This window comes from Zingiber officinale, chromosome 1A (genome assembly GCF_018446385.1).
Source record: "Zingiber officinale cultivar Zhangliang chromosome 1A, Zo_v1.1, whole genome shotgun sequence".
Taxonomy (NCBI): Eukaryota; Viridiplantae; Streptophyta; class Magnoliopsida; order Zingiberales; family Zingiberaceae; genus Zingiber; species Zingiber officinale.
This window is the reverse complement of record NC_055987.1, coordinates 121,633,122-121,648,975: the sequence shown is the minus strand read 5'-3', so window position 1 is coordinate 121,648,975 and position 15,854 is coordinate 121,633,122. Positions and strand designations below refer to the sequence as shown.

Genomic DNA, 15,854 nt, shown 5'->3' with positions numbered 1-15,854 from the left:
TTGCTATTTTAAAAAAATATATATATATTTTAACATGTGTATCAATTATTTTACAATTATATGTAAATAAAAGTGACATTCTTTAATACGATAACATGTCAAATACATAAAAGGAGCTCCCAATACTCGTGAATTAACTTAGTTTTCTTTTCCTTTATTACTCTTCTTACCCATACTTTGAGAATCAAATACGTGAATTAATTTAGTTTTCTTTTCCTTTATTACTCTTCTTACCCATACTTTGAGAATCAAATATTAAGTGAGCATTCTAAAATGTCTCAATCTTTAGTCTTCCTTTCTCTTGCATACATTAAGCAATACGCTCATTCAATATCCACTTTTTCTTTTGAGTAGTATACGATAATTTAAAAAAAGTGAATTGTGCAGATAAAGATATCTAGACAAAATGTACAACATATTCTCAGACAAATTGAGTTTTAGTACTTTCAAACTAGTCGTCATATTGGACATCTGCATTATGTATGCCTTTACATTTCTTTTACCACTACATCACATGATTACCAACTTTATAAGAAGTATGATAGTCATGACATTTTCATTTGAGGTGAATTAATCTACTAGTTGGTTAAGAAAACTCCTAACATCTTTTTCCACTGTTATTAAGCTTTTTTTGCTACCGATATGGAAAGTCTCATGATACTTAGACATATGCAATTTGATTTTTCTTATAGCTAAAATTCAATCCTCTTCTCTATTGTGCTCTGGTCAGGTGTAGGGACAATCGAACCAGGGGTGCTCTGGTTATGACGTTGTACCCTTTGACGGAGGTGCCAGGTTCGAGCACCCCCTGCGCAGACTCTTATCAATTAAGTGGTACCGTTCATCCAAAAATCCCTTCGGGGGTTTCTGATAAGGGGTCGTTTCGGTGATGGTGTCGGTCACTATAAAAAGTTTACCCATACAGTTTTGTCCCCGGGGCATGGTGTCGTGGTAGGACATCCAGGTTGTCTCCCGGACACCCACGGTTCGATCCCCAGCTACGGCGTATTTGCAGGAATTTGCCTCCAAATGAGGAGCGCAATCAAAGGATGCTGGGTGTCTGGGTTGGCTACCGCGCGCGCTTCTCGATTTATCCTGGTGGCCGGTGGGAAACTTTCGTCGGGTCGGGCCGGTCACCCCAGAGATAGTCAATGAGACTAACTGGAATTATCTTTTTTCTGGTCAGGTGTAGGACGATCACTCCTTAATGCATAGTCTAAGTCTATGCAGTCTAAAGCTACAATCATGTATTCTTTTCATTCAAAAAAATTTGAACTAATTAATATTGAGATGTTATTAATACTAGTAGTTACAATTGCACAAAAATTAAAGAAATAAATTTATTTAAACTCACAATTTAACTAAAGTTTAGAATATGTATAATATAAAATTATGTAAATCTTTTTATGAGATACCAAATATAACATTGCATTTTATTCCGTGGATTAAAATATAATTTGTTGGCGGTACTCTCTGATATAACTCAAACTTTAATTGATCACACGATATGTCTTCCTTTGGATTGATCCATTATAAAAATAATATGATATTTTATATAAGTTATATATTAGTCCATAGTTCACAATAACTTTAATTAACCACATAATATGTCTTAATAAAAAAAATTGTATTATATAATTGTAAGTTAACTTGAGCATATATTTGATATAAAAGTAGTATTCTTTTTGGTTGATTACTTTTAGTATAGTATATATCTACCAATATAAAATGTAATAAACCTACTTAAGGCTAAGGTGTCTTCCTTTGGTATGACATGATAGTTCAATTTAGTAGCACATTAGATAGATATATTAAAAAAATACTAAAAACTTCAACCGAATAAATAATTATTTAATCAATCTTAACAACCTAGAATTAGATTTATTAATCAATTAATACTATATAATAATCAATTGATTTTATTCAATCGTTTATAACAATTAATTTGGAAGTCTATTGATTGTATGATAATCTATAAAATCCACCCATAAAAAGTTAAAGCGTCTTTTAAAATTCTATAAATAAATTATTATTTAAATACTATCTAAAATACTCCTATAGTTTAAGTTTTTTTCTTTTTTAATGCATTCTCATGTATGAAAGAGTAAGATAATGTTTCACGTAGCATGATATGTTAATCGATTAGAAAATAAATTGAAACGATTAAGAAAAATTCTAATTAATTAGAAATCATTAATTAAATGATTAGAAATTAATGGATTAGATTGATAAAATTTTTAATCGATTATTGAATGGTATGAATTGATTGGAAATATACCGTCATGAGTTTAAAACTATTAATAAAAAAATTTTGATAGTGACCCCGATAGTTGGTTACCCTGGGGGTGGTAGATGCATCTTACTTAATAAAATCCATGTACGCGGAGGATGCATCTTTTGCGATCGATTTGACTTTTCCCCCTTGGTAGGGAGCAGAAGAAACGTAACCAAGAGAGAGACCGATCTGTGGTGCGAGATCAACGAACTGGATGGAGTGGCCGGAGTGGGAAGGCGGATTAGGATCGAGCGAATTGACTTCCCCAGAGGGCGTCTATTTGAACACTCACTTCTAGTCTTTTGTCAAATAGGCAATGGCTGAAATGTCTGTTGCCTGTTTGGGCCTTTTATGCTAACCAAGCGCAAATTAAGAACATTCGAGATTCTTAGCCAAGTTGCACGATTTAATAAATATGAAATTCTACTATAAAATGGACTTATGGCGCCGGATAATCTCTCATTCCAAGTTCCTCTCTTCCTTCGACTCTCTTCTTCCTTCATCTTTGCAATCATGCAGGTCAATTTCTTGCTCCTTGCCATTTGTGTCGCCTTCTACTTCTACTCCGACGACGACGATTGGAACGCGGTGAGAATCCATTTCGAACTCTTCGCGATCTTCCTGACCACCGTGGCGCTTTTGTTCCTAGAGCTTTGGGCCGTTGATCCCGTGCGCAGGGCGAGGGCCGCCTCTTGGCTACTGGTGCCTCTCATCCTCGCGTTTGACTTCTGCGGCGTGCTCTTTGACGGCGCCGGCGGCTTGGACTATTACTTCCACGCCTACCTGCTCTTCCTCGCCGGCGTGGCCGCCGTGTTCGTTCGTGTCTGCGTCGCCGACGGCCGCGCTAGCGCCGCTCCCTCTACCATTGCAGCGCTGCTCGTTTTCCTCTTTCTCAAACTCGGAGCCGCCGTTGTCTTTTCCTGTTACCCAACCGAAGGGATCAACGGCGGTGATGCTGACTTGCGACAATTCGTTCTCCTCGCTGCTGGCGCATTGTTCACGTTGGCGTACCTGTGAGCCTTGAGATCGTACAATTGATATTCCGTTCATAGTGTGGTGTGTAAGTGATATAACGGCTTTTCGTGTGCGCCTTCCTCTCGATAAAAAGGGTTTTATATATTTGACCCTTCTTTAAATCCACTCATTTGTTGAAGCTTTTTAATCCTGGACACCGGCAAAAAAAATTTGGTCTGCCTTCCTCCGGAGCACCACCACCGGCCGACCGCCGGAGCCACTAGCCTATGTATTTAATCAACTTTTTTTTTAAAAAATACAAAATTAAAATTATAACCGATGATCTTGCGATTAAATAAATAAATCAATCAATCAGTTAGACAGAAAGCTAAAAATTTGATAATTAATTTACTTAAAAATGGCGCACTCGAACTCGCCCATTCGTCCTTATTCCTAATGCGAATTCATTCCCGAAACCCTAGCCGTCGCTCCGCCTCCGATCGACAATGGAGACGGTCTCTCTCTGCCGATCCGGCCTTGGAGCCCTCCCGCGCCCGCACCTTCATCGAGTCGATCGTGACCGCGCCGCCGACGAGCTCGACGGCCGGAAGGTCGTCGTGGGTGGGTGGATCAAGACGGAGCGAGAGCAGGGAAAGGGTTCTTTTGCATTTCTCGAGCTCAACGACGGCTCCTGCCTAGCGAACCTCCGGGTGATCGTCGACGCGGCTGTGTTCCCACTGTCGCAGCTCGTTCCCACCGGCAGCACCTCCGTCCTGGTCGAGAGTGAGCTCATGAAGACGCCTGAGGGCGCCAATCAGAGCGTCGAGCTCAGGGTGGAGAAGGTGCTCGAGGTCGGCCCTGTGGATCCGGCCAAGTATCCGATCCCCAAGACGCGGCTTACTCTGAGTTCCTTTGTGACTTCGTGCACCTCCGTACCCGCACGAACACGCTACTAAAAAATTCGTCGTCTTTTCTTCGTCATATGCTTTCAAGTTTATATTCGAGTATGGACATTACTTGGCCGCATAGATTCGAACTCATATTTTTGCATGTTTTCGGTATCATCGTATCCGGCCGAAGGCACCAATTTTTTCTCCCGAACTATTTCCTTTGATATCGTTTGATAATGTTTTAGTTTCTTCTTTACTCTTGTTTCAGATATCTGCAATTGCACGAATTCGAGATGAGTTGGCTTATGCAACCCATACGTTATCCAGGAAAAATGGATTTCGTTACATACATACTCCTATAATCAACACAAGTGATTGGGAAGGAGCTGGAGAACTGCCCCTGGGCTTCCTCAGAAGGATGGAAAAGTTGACTATGCACGAGACTTTTTTGGACGCCAAGCTTTTTTTACAGTGTCGGGGCAGTTTCAGGTTGAGACATATGTTTGTGCCCTCGGTAATGCCTACACCTTTGGGCCAATTTTTATCTTTTCGAGCAGAACATTCCCACACATCACGGCATTTGGCTAAGTTTTGGATAGTTGAGCCAGAGATAGCATTTGCTAATCTAGAGGTACTATATTGCTTATTCTGTTATTCTATCAATATGAGACTGACATTGATGCAGCCTAGTACAAGTCAGTAGTATTTTATGCGAATCTGATAGTTAGTTTTTTACTTTCTTCATGGCTACTAAACAAAACAGAACATTTCTTGAGGCCTATATTTTCGTAAATCCCATGATATTCCCATTTATGGTCAAAAACTATGATAAGACAGCTATAGAAAACGTTTGAAGCTTGTTTCATCTATGCCATTTGAGCGCATCTCATACACTAAGGCTGTGCAACTTCTATCCGATGTGACAAACAGGAAGTTTGAGAACAAGGTAGAGTGGGGAGTTGATCTAGCATCTGAGCATGAAAGGTATGAGTAAAGTTTCTGCGAAGCATATCTATTTATCTTGGAAATTTCAGTGTCTGAGTGTGTGATTATCTTTTGGATTATTTAGGTATTTGACAGAGGTGATATTCAAGAAACCTGTAATTTAATATAACTATCTAGAAGGTATTAAAGCATTTTATATGAGGCTCAACGATGACCAAAAGACAGTAGCAGCTATGGACGTGCTTGTGCCCAAGGTATGGCATTTGACTGATGTTGTATATAGCCAGACTGAAAATTTTCTGATGATGTCTTGTTGCATCCATCTATGTGATTCATGTTCTACTTTCTTCTCAATTTGTGTTCTTGATTCAAGTTCTGAAAATTCAACAGTTGCAATTTTGTTCTACAGTCTTTAAAATTCTTTGTTAAAAGTTAATTTTGAGAATTAATGCACATGCATGCATAGAATTAAAACCGATGCATGCATTGTGAGGTTTCATGAATCTAGTAGATGATGATCAAATTAATTAAGCAATAACTAATGTAATTCTAGAACTATCCATGATGTCTTTATAAGATTGTTGTGGCTATGCCACAAATATGTTCAATATCAAATAATCCATCAGATTTTGAATTTCTTTATTTTTATATTGTTCACTACTTCAATATCTATCAATTTGTAGGTTGGTGAGATGATTGAAAGAAGCCAAAGAGAGGAAAGTTTAGACATTCTCATAAAAAGGTACAAATAATTAAAGTGAAGAAGGTTCAGATCTTTTGGCTTCAATGACCCAATGAGAGAGTGGCTCAGGCTGATGAACTAGTGTGACACTTGTTTGAAGGGAGAGAATACCCAAACTAGAGTAGCCTTGTACCCTTCATCCTTCTAAAAGCCAACATCAGTTGTTCCCTGAGGTGGCCCTCAGGTTATCAGATTTTCTAGTCAGCTTGGCTCCAATTGAGTGGGATTAATTGCAGAAGAACACAAGTTCAAGTTGCTAGGGAGGATGGATTTGCCTTGGTAGATCTTTTACCTGACCTTTTATAGGTGCTAGATAGTAAGGTCAGAGTGGTTTTTTTTTCCTTTCAAGCGGCCAATTTCAGTCCTTGTTGGGGATATAATGATGAATGGTGCTCATCCTTGTTTGGCCCGAGCATTGTGACCCTCTGCATTTGATATGTTAACTGTGGAGCATGCCTGAGGTTGTGAATGTCTTTGGCCAGAATAGGCTTCTCTCAGGAGAAGTGATAGTCGATTATGCACTCCTTTATGAAGCTTGAAGTGGTTGATCACTCTGAAGGAAGGTTCATGTGCTGTCATTTTCTAACTGAGAAGTTGTTATCAGTTGCCCAGTTGCTTAAATATATGATATGTGCATCCAAATTTCTTTCTCCTCATCCTGTCCTTACAACGCCTTACAGAATTATTAAAGAAACCAAGTTAAAATATGTTTGTGCCATTGACCGTATACAAGTTAGAAGATCTGTGTTTACTTTTTAGCTACGAATGGGTTAATATGCTCTGAATTCGAGTAATGAACAAAATTGTAGTCAGCATGTTGACTTGTTTTGTATTTTGTTCTTTTTGTGTAAAGCATATCTCCACTTATTTCATCTATTCTCTTAGAATTGAAGATGCAGGGTTGCCACTTGAGCTTTATGAATGGTACCTTGAGCTCCTCCATTTTGGCACTGTCAAACACAGTGGGTTTGAGCACATGGTTCTTTTTGCCACCGGCATCGATAACATCCTAGACGTTATCCCTTTCCCAAGATATCCAGGAAGGGCTGCTCACTCTATTGGCTTCCCTTTACTGAACTATCACCATCTGTCATCAACTATTTAAAGAAAATATCTTATTAGCTAGAATAGGTATTTTTTTAATTAAATATAAGAATTAGTTTTGTTTCTACTTCATAGCTCATACTTTCTTATCAGAAGTTGGATCAGTTTGTTGTCAAAACACAGGTTTCTGCTATGCGAATTCAGAAAGCTCAATGATGTTTTGTGAAGACAAAAACATCTGGAAATAAGTAGGCATCAGGGAATCATTAGTTCAAACTAAGCTGCCGATCCAACTTCACGATCTAGATAGGATGGAAAGATTGACAATGCACGAGACTTTTTTTGGACGGCAAGCTTTTCTTACAGTATCAGGGCAGCTTCAGATTTGAGGGGGTGATGATCTTTTGGATTATTCAGGTGTTTGACACAGGTGATATTCAAGAAACCTGTAATTGTATATAACTTATCCAAAGGTATTAAAGCATTTTATATGAGGCTCAATGATGACCAAAAGAAGTAGCAGCTATGGACGTGCTTGTGCCCAAGGTATGGCGTTTGACTGGTTGTATATAGCGGGGGTGAAATTTCGTCTGATGTCTTGTTGCATCCATCAATATGATTCAAGTTCTACTTTCTTTTTGATTTGTGTTATTGATTTAAGCTCTGAAAGTTCAACTGCTGCAATCTTGTTCTACAGTCTTTAAAATTCTCGTTTGTAGGTTGGTGAGCTGATTGGAGGAAGCCAAAGAGAGGAACGTTTAGACATTCTTGTAAAAAGGTACAAATAATTAAATTGAAGCTATAAGGCTCATGAGTTTCCTTTTTTTGGGCGCGTGGGGTTTGATTTTACCACTATCTGCTAGTCTTATAAACTGAACTCTTGGAAATTCAAAAGGTTGCTTAAAATCTAGGATGCACATCTAAATTTCTTTCTCCCCGTCATGTCCTTCCAACGCCTAACAGAATTATGAAAGAAATCAAGTTAAAACATGTTTGTCCGTCAAACGTATATAGGTTAAAAGATCTGTGTTTACATTTTTAGCTATGAATGGATTGATATGCTTGGAATTAGTGTTATTCATGTTCTGAACATACTTGTAGTCAGCTTGTTGACTTGTTCTATATTTTATCCTTTTTGTTTAAAGCATATCTTGGCTTATTTCATCTATTCCCTTAGAATCGAAGATGCAGGGTTGCCGCTTGAGCCTTATGAATGGTACCTTGAGCTCCGCCGTTTTGGTACTGTCAAACAAAGTGGGTTTAGCTTAGGGTTTGAGTGAATGATTCTTTTTGCTACCGGCATCGACGACATCGGAGGTGTTATACCCTTTCCAAGATTTCCAGGAAGGGCTGATCTTTGATTACTCTATCAGCCTCCCTTTTCTGGACTTTCACCCAGAGAATCTTAGTATCTAGAATAGGTATTTTTTTTTAAAAAAAAATCAAATATAAGAATTCATTTTTGCTACTTTATACAAATGTTGATACTTCATCTCTCTTATTTTGGGAAGGCAGAAAGTTTAATGTTGTTTTGTAAAAAAATAGAAACATATTTCTGTAAAAAGGTAGGCATCAGGGAATCATTAGTTCAAACTAAATCAAATGCAATTGAAATTTATAATTCAGTTAATTTCAGTTTGGAGAAAGTTTAAATATTGCCATGCCCCTTATTACTAATAAAATTAAAGACAACTTTCTATCATGTCCAAATAGTCACCGAAACATTCAAAAGATTAATCTATAACATTTCACGAGTACTCTTGAGAAGTAATTGAGAATATCAAAGAATACAACTTAAAGAAAAGAGATAATACCTTCAACACACTGACTGTAACGATCAACACGAAAGACTATACCTTCAGAATTGATCGGGCAAAATAAACACACTGACAATAACTTCAGAATTAATCATACAACAACAGAAAGACTCTACCTTCAGAATTAATCAGGCAAGTCGGCATCGCTGCTCGTTTTCCTCTTCCTCAAACTCGGAGCCGCCGTTGTCTTTTTCCTGTTACCCTACCGAAGGGTTCGACGGCGATGCCAACTTGCGACAATGCTCGCGTTTGCGTATCGGTGAGCCTTGAAATCGCACGGCCGATATATTCCTCTTAATAAAAAGTGTGATGTGTATGAAAAATAACGGCTTTTGGTGTCTGTCTTTTTTTTTTCCCGTCTATTTTCGGAAGCGTTTTAATATTAAGCGTTATACGTACTTAATCAATTCGCAAGCAAACGAGTACACGATGACAATTTTACCAAAGGCCCAATTAAATTAACCAATCAAATGCCCCAAAGGTTGGTTTTTAATTGTGTGTCTATTTCTACTCATATAAAATGGACTGATGATGGATAACCAACAATCTCATCATCCAAATGTCTCGCTTGGTTTCGTTTGAACAACTTTTGTCCCTTCTATTCTTGCTGTCTTTCCAGCCATGCAGGCCCATTTCTTGCTCTTACCATATGCTTCGCCTTCCTCCTCCTCCTCCTCCTCCTCTCCTCAGGCCGGAACACGGCGAGAATCTATCTACTTCGAACTCTTCGCGCTCTTCCTGACCGCTGTGGCGCCGCTTTTGTTCCTAGAGCTTTGGGCCGTTGATCCTGTGCGCAGGGCGCGTGGCGCCTCTTCGCTGCTGGTGCCTCTCATCCTCGCCTTTGACTCCTGCGGCGTGCTCTTCGACGGCGCCGGAGATTGGACCATTACCTCCACGCCTACCTGCTCCTCCTCGTCAGCGTAGCCTGCTCGCGTCTGCGTTGCCGACAGCCCCGCCAGCAGCCAATCTTATTCTTGAAATCAATGCAAATGCTCGCGTTTGCGTAGGCTGGGCTGCCTGAATCTTATTCTTAATTCTATTATTTGAATATATTTAGTCTGTGAAATGTGTTGTACCTAAAATATGTCCACATATTTCCACAATGATATGATATTATCTACTTTGAGCCTAGACCCTCATGATTTGACTCTTGGGCTCTCCCCAAAAGGCTTCATACTAATGGAGATATCATGCATCCTTTTAACTCCGTGATCTTTTCAATGTGGGACTTTGATTAAACCCCAATAATCCTCCCCTCAAACGAAGGACCACAATTACTCTCATGGTCTGACCCTCTCCGCGAGCATATGGTCACCCTGACCTTCTTTGGGTCTCCCCGCAAGCATCCCCACCCGGTCACCTTGACCTACTTCAGGGTCTTCCCACGAGCATTCGATCATCTTGACTTGTTTCGGGCCTTCCTGCGAGCATCCGGTTATCCTGACCTACTCGTCTCCCCGCGAGCATCTGATCACCCTGACATGCTCGGGGTCTCCCTACGAGCATCCAATCATTCTGACCTGCTCCGGGCCTCCCCTGCGAGCATCCGATCATCCTGACATACTCGCCTCCCCTCGCCTCCCCGCGAGTATCTGGTCACTCCGACCTGCTCCAGACCTCCCCGCATGCATCCGGTCACCCTGACCTACTTCAGGCCTCCTCGCAAACATCCAATCATCCTGACCTGCTCCGGGCCTCCCCGCGAGTATCTGATCACCCTGACCTGCTTCGGGGCCTTTCCCATAAGCATTCGGTCATCCTGACCTATTCCGGGCCTCCTGTAAGAAGTTAGATCCGGTCAATCTTGAGCCGCTCCGAGCTTAGACCCTCTCCCCGCGAGCATTTAGTCACTCTGACCTGCTCGAGACCTCCCCGTAAGCATCCGGTCACCCTGACCTACTCTAGGCCGGTTAGAGTGTATACTAAAAGCCTAGCTTTTTGTAAACATCTATTTTGAAATAAAAGAATCACATTGGTCATATGTCTATATTTTTTTTGCTAAGTGTAGTTGTTCAATTAATTTATATTGTAGATAACATGGTGAGTGGTGTCACTCACAGAAGATCATGTTATAAGTTTTTTATAAATTATAAACAGTTGCTCACAACTAAGATGGAAAGAAACAAACCATTGGAATAGTCGTAGTGTAATTAGGTATTAGCTTATCTTGACTAATAAATTACACTAGTACATTCTAAGTATATTAGAATGTACCTACCATTGTATTAGTCGTAGTGTAATTATGTATTAGATATGGTAACAAATAAAACTTTTGATCAAGTCAGAAAGTGGGCCTGATATGACCAAGGTCCTAATACCTACCATAATTAACCTAGCATGCATGAGCAAGGTCTAGCTCAAATATAGCATCATACTGGAGCAACTTGCAAATCGATTAAATATTCCCCACACAACCAAACGAACCCATAACCAAGATTTTTTTCATCACCATTTGCAACAATACTGTAATTTTTTTTTACCATCACTACCCTATTTTACAGTAATAAATCTATACATACATGTCTAAATCTTTAAATGCATTCTTCTACTAATTTCGCTCTTACAAGAAGTTTGCCTTTCTCAGTTGACGTTCTTAACTGCAGTTGTCCTTTGGACTTCTCTTGAAACTCTTACGGCAATATCCCAAAACCCTACCTGGTCTTTTGCAATCCCGCCAACCAGCACGAGTAGGAATGACAAGCGCAGGAGATTCATATTTCTTTCGTGTTTATAAAACCACGCAGAGGGATGAAGAGAGAGACGATGAGAGGGCGTGCATCCAAACCATAAAATAATTTTCAAATTTATTTGTGACTTGGATGCTTGGAAAATGATGATTGAAAAAAGTGGTTGGCGGGTAGCCAGAAGGGTAATTTAGGAATTGAATTTCTTAATCTGCGTCTTTTGGTATAAACCAAACTACTCTACGCCTTTTGATAAATTGTCGAATATTTTCCTGTGCGAAATATTCGCTCTTAATAAATATTATTTTATCGATTTGTTTTTTTTATCGCATTACAAACATTAAAGCCCAAGTGATTTAATTTTGTGTAAAGCTGAAAAATTTTAGATGAGTAAAATCCAAATGATTTATGGCATAAATCCTAAAATTCTAAATTCTAAATTCTAAATCCTAATTTCTCCTAGACATTACATCATGGAGAATTTTGGACCAATGAGAAATTCCTTCTGCGGATTAATTTGACGAAATGGACCACCAAAGCCGGAAAGACTCTACCGGTTACAATGCTAGGAGGGAGACTGATTAATCGGACCCCACCGACAAGAACATCTAACGAATCGGGAAAGAAAGGGAAGAATAGACAACTTGTTAGATTTTATTATTTTTTTTGTATTTTTAAATTTTGTTATTAAAATTTTATAAAAGATAGATAAATTTAGAAGATCATTATGAGTTTAATGACTTTTTTTTTTAAAAAAAAAAGTTTTTAAGGATTATATGAAATTTATGAGTGAAATAATTAAATTATTTATTTATTTTTCTTAATTGAGTCCAATCTGATTCTGTTTATATAATAATAATAATTTTTTACTCTAATTTAAAGTTAAAAGATAGAAAGGATATTTTTGAAATTAAGTGTATGTTTTGGAAAAAAAAAAGAAGCAATTCTGATGCCCTTTTGAAAATTTCAAAACTTTGAGTGGATTTTGGTAATTGGTAATGATAGCGTATTTATTCTAATTTGACTATATTAGTCCTTTTTCTCATATGTTATCTATTAATCATCCATGATGATTCATCAATTGCAATTGGGTCAAATTTATATCGGGATGGGACCCACATGTATTTTCCGACCTGCTATTTGGATTATCAATGGCTCACCGCGGAAATTGAACACATGCGGAAGGTCCCGGCCCGCTTGTTCTTCATAATGAATTGAACAAAATATTATAAATATGGGGAAAAAATCTGCAGCAGCAAAATAAATAAATAGAAGAAAAAGAATTTAGCTAACAAAAAGACAGAACAGTCAACATCATTAGTCCTACTCATTTTCCTCCTACGCGTCTGAGAAGCTCCCGGAAATGGACATGGCGGTCATCCGCCCCTTCTTATACCCCTGACCCCTCCACGATCCGCCACAGCTCGGATCCAATCCTTTCCTCTCCGGGCTCTGTTGTTCCTCCTTTGCAGCCATGAAGGCCAATTTCCTGCTCCTTACTATTTGCGTCGCCTTGTATTTCTTCTTCTCCTCCTCCTCCTCCGCCTCCGGCCGGAACGCGGCGAGAATCTACTTCGAACTCTTCGCGCTCTTCCTGACCGCTGCGGCGCTTTTATTCCTAGATCTTTGGGCCGTTGATCCCGCGCGCAGGGCGCGTGCCGCCTCTTCGCTGTTGGTGCCTCTCATCCTCGCGTTTGACTCCTGCGGCGTGCTCTTCGACGGCGCCGGCGGCTTGGACTATTACTTCCACGCCTACATGCTCTTCCTTGCCGGCGTGGCGGCCGTGTTCGTTCGCGTCTGCGTCGCCGACGGCCGCGCCGGGGCAGGCGCCGCCACTACCGCCGCGCTGCTCATTTTCCTCTTCCTCAAAGTCGGAGCCGCCGTTGTCTTTTCCTGTTACGCCACAGAAGGGATCGACGGCGGCGATGCCGACTTGCCACAATTCGTTCTCCTGGCCGCCGGCGCAATGTTCACGTTGGCGTACCTGTGAGCCTCCAAATCGTACCTGTGCTATGTTAGTGATATAGCAGCACCTTGGTTTGCCTTTCTTTTCCTCTAAATAAAAAGGGTTTTATTGTTCGCGTAATATATACTTCACGCTTCTTTAAATCCGCTCATTTGTTGAAGCTTATTTTTTTAATGATTCACACCGGCAAATTTTTGTAAGGGCCTTCCTCCCGAGCACCGCCGCCGGCTGACCGCCGGAGCCACTAGCCTATGTATTTAATTAAATAAATTTAAAATTTTACAAAACTAAAATTATAACCCATGATCGTGGGATTAAAAAAACAATTAATGTGATGGCTATTAATTAAAGGTTGGATTAGTAAATTAATATTATATGGATTAGTAAATTAATATTATATTCAAATATAAGATAAGTCACACAGTGTGTGAGTGGGTCGTTTGTTTTTTTTTCTGGCGATGAAGTTTTCTTGTTTGTGGGTGCTTCTCTGTGTCATAGATTGCACCTGGTCAATGACCCTGCAAAGGGTCAACCGGGTTGATCAACACAACATGTGGTTTGCAGATTAAGGAAATGGTGTAACATTTATGTGTCAACATTTGCTTTATCAGTCTAAAACAATATTAAATTGTGATGATTTGATTACATAATTTAATATTGCTATTTGCGCAATTCTTCCTACTAGTTATCTTTATTCTTACACAGGTAGTCGTGCATAAAATAGTTTAATAATTTACTTTTTTTATAATTCAAATGTTTAAATTTTACTTGATTAATTTTGAAAAATATATAATTTGCATTTTAAATATTGATTTATTTTTTTTATCGCATTAAAAACATTAAAACCCGACTGATTTAATTTTGTGAAAAGCTAAAAAATTTAGATGAGTGAAACAGTAAATAAAAACAAAGAAATTTTAATTTTAGGAATTTTAAAAGGTGGGTCTCTTTAATAAATTTACAAAATTCGAGCCACAGTTGAGCAATTCTGAGAGAAAAAAAAATAGAACAAATACAACAAATCAAAGGGAAGGAACTTGCGATCGAAGAATTACCTCTGGAATTAATCAGGTGAACAGAAAGAAAGAAAGAAAGAAAGAAAGAAAGGAAGGAAGCCCGAGTACATGATGCTTTCATTCATTCAGAGTGCTCCTGTGTAGACCCCACCCCAGGTCGGTCCCGTCAAGACTCGGCTCGGGCCGGGTCCGTAACTGGTCAATGGATTGATTGCTCGTTGATCCAGTTCGTCGGCACGAATTGGAACTTGCGGGATCATAACTGGGTCAACGGGTTGGTTGTCCGTTGATCCGGTTCACTAGGATGAATCGGAATCCACCAGGCCGATTCAGGTTTCAAGGTAAAAAAGACCACTGATTTACTCCAATTTTTTTTGCCCATTGGCCGTTAGGGGGGTTGGGGGATTTTTTTTAGATAATTTTTTCAATAATTAAGATTATTTGACCCTTTTTTATTATGATTTAATATTTATTACTATCTAAATTATATAAATAAAGAGTTCATTTCATCATTTTCATACACATCTTCTCTACTTTTAATCTCAATTTCACATTCTCTATACGTTTTCGTCTCTATTTCTACGCACTTTTATTTTCAATTTTCAACTACAATGAAAGGAAGCCGTGAAGGTATATCATCTCGAACTTGGAAAAGAAAGGAAATAGTGAATCCGCATGAAGACCCCAACATTAAATCAGTAGAAACGAAGCACTCGATGAAATATGAACTCGACTGTTCTCAAACATAATTATCTAGATTTTCTTTAACTAGCAGTAGTACTGATTCCGATTTATTTTTATTCTCAGATAATAAATTAAGAGAATCTAAATTTGTTTTCGTAGAATATCTTTCTTTTAGTTTTGGATCTAAATACACATTTGAAGATTTTTATAAAAAATCTCTTAATATATGTACTAAACATATTCCTAGGACTAGATTTACTTGTACAATTAAAAAAATTAGTAAAACAAGGATAAAAAAATTTAATTGATGAAATTTAGTAAAATTAGATAATAAAGATTTTTTATGTTCCGATATTTAGAGTAGTCATTGACAAACACGTTTGTATATGAGTGTGACTTGCTATTGGATCGATAACTCTTGGAACCTCTAAAAAAGATTGTTAGCTTATAGAATTTTTGATGAATCACATAACACTCATAACATCGCACAATTATGTTTAATTTTAGAAAAATATGAATTAACTCATAAAATATTTTCAATATCATTAGATAATACTAGTTCAAATAGCACTTGTATAGATGATCTAAAATGTGTTTGTCAACATATTATTAGTGATTTATTTGTTCATATTCGTTGTATATGGCATGTTTTAAATTTATGTGTTCAAGATGGATTAAAAATTTTATAAAATTATATTAAACTAATTAGAATTATAATTTCTTATTTATGGTTGCATCCATTTATATGAAATAATGGAGTAGGTTTCGTAAAACTAATAGAATGAAACCTAAAAAATTTTCACGTAATGTACCAATATGTTGGAATTCAACATATCA

The 15,854-nt window shown here is 38.4% G+C and overlaps 1 pseudogene; it reads left to right on the top strand.

The window, feature by feature from the left end:
- The first annotated feature begins 3,648 nt into the window (after nt 1-3,648).
- LOC122002333 lies at nt 3,649-8,414 on the top strand (annotated as a pseudogene).
- Nucleotides 8,415-15,854: the final 7,440 nt, after the last annotated feature.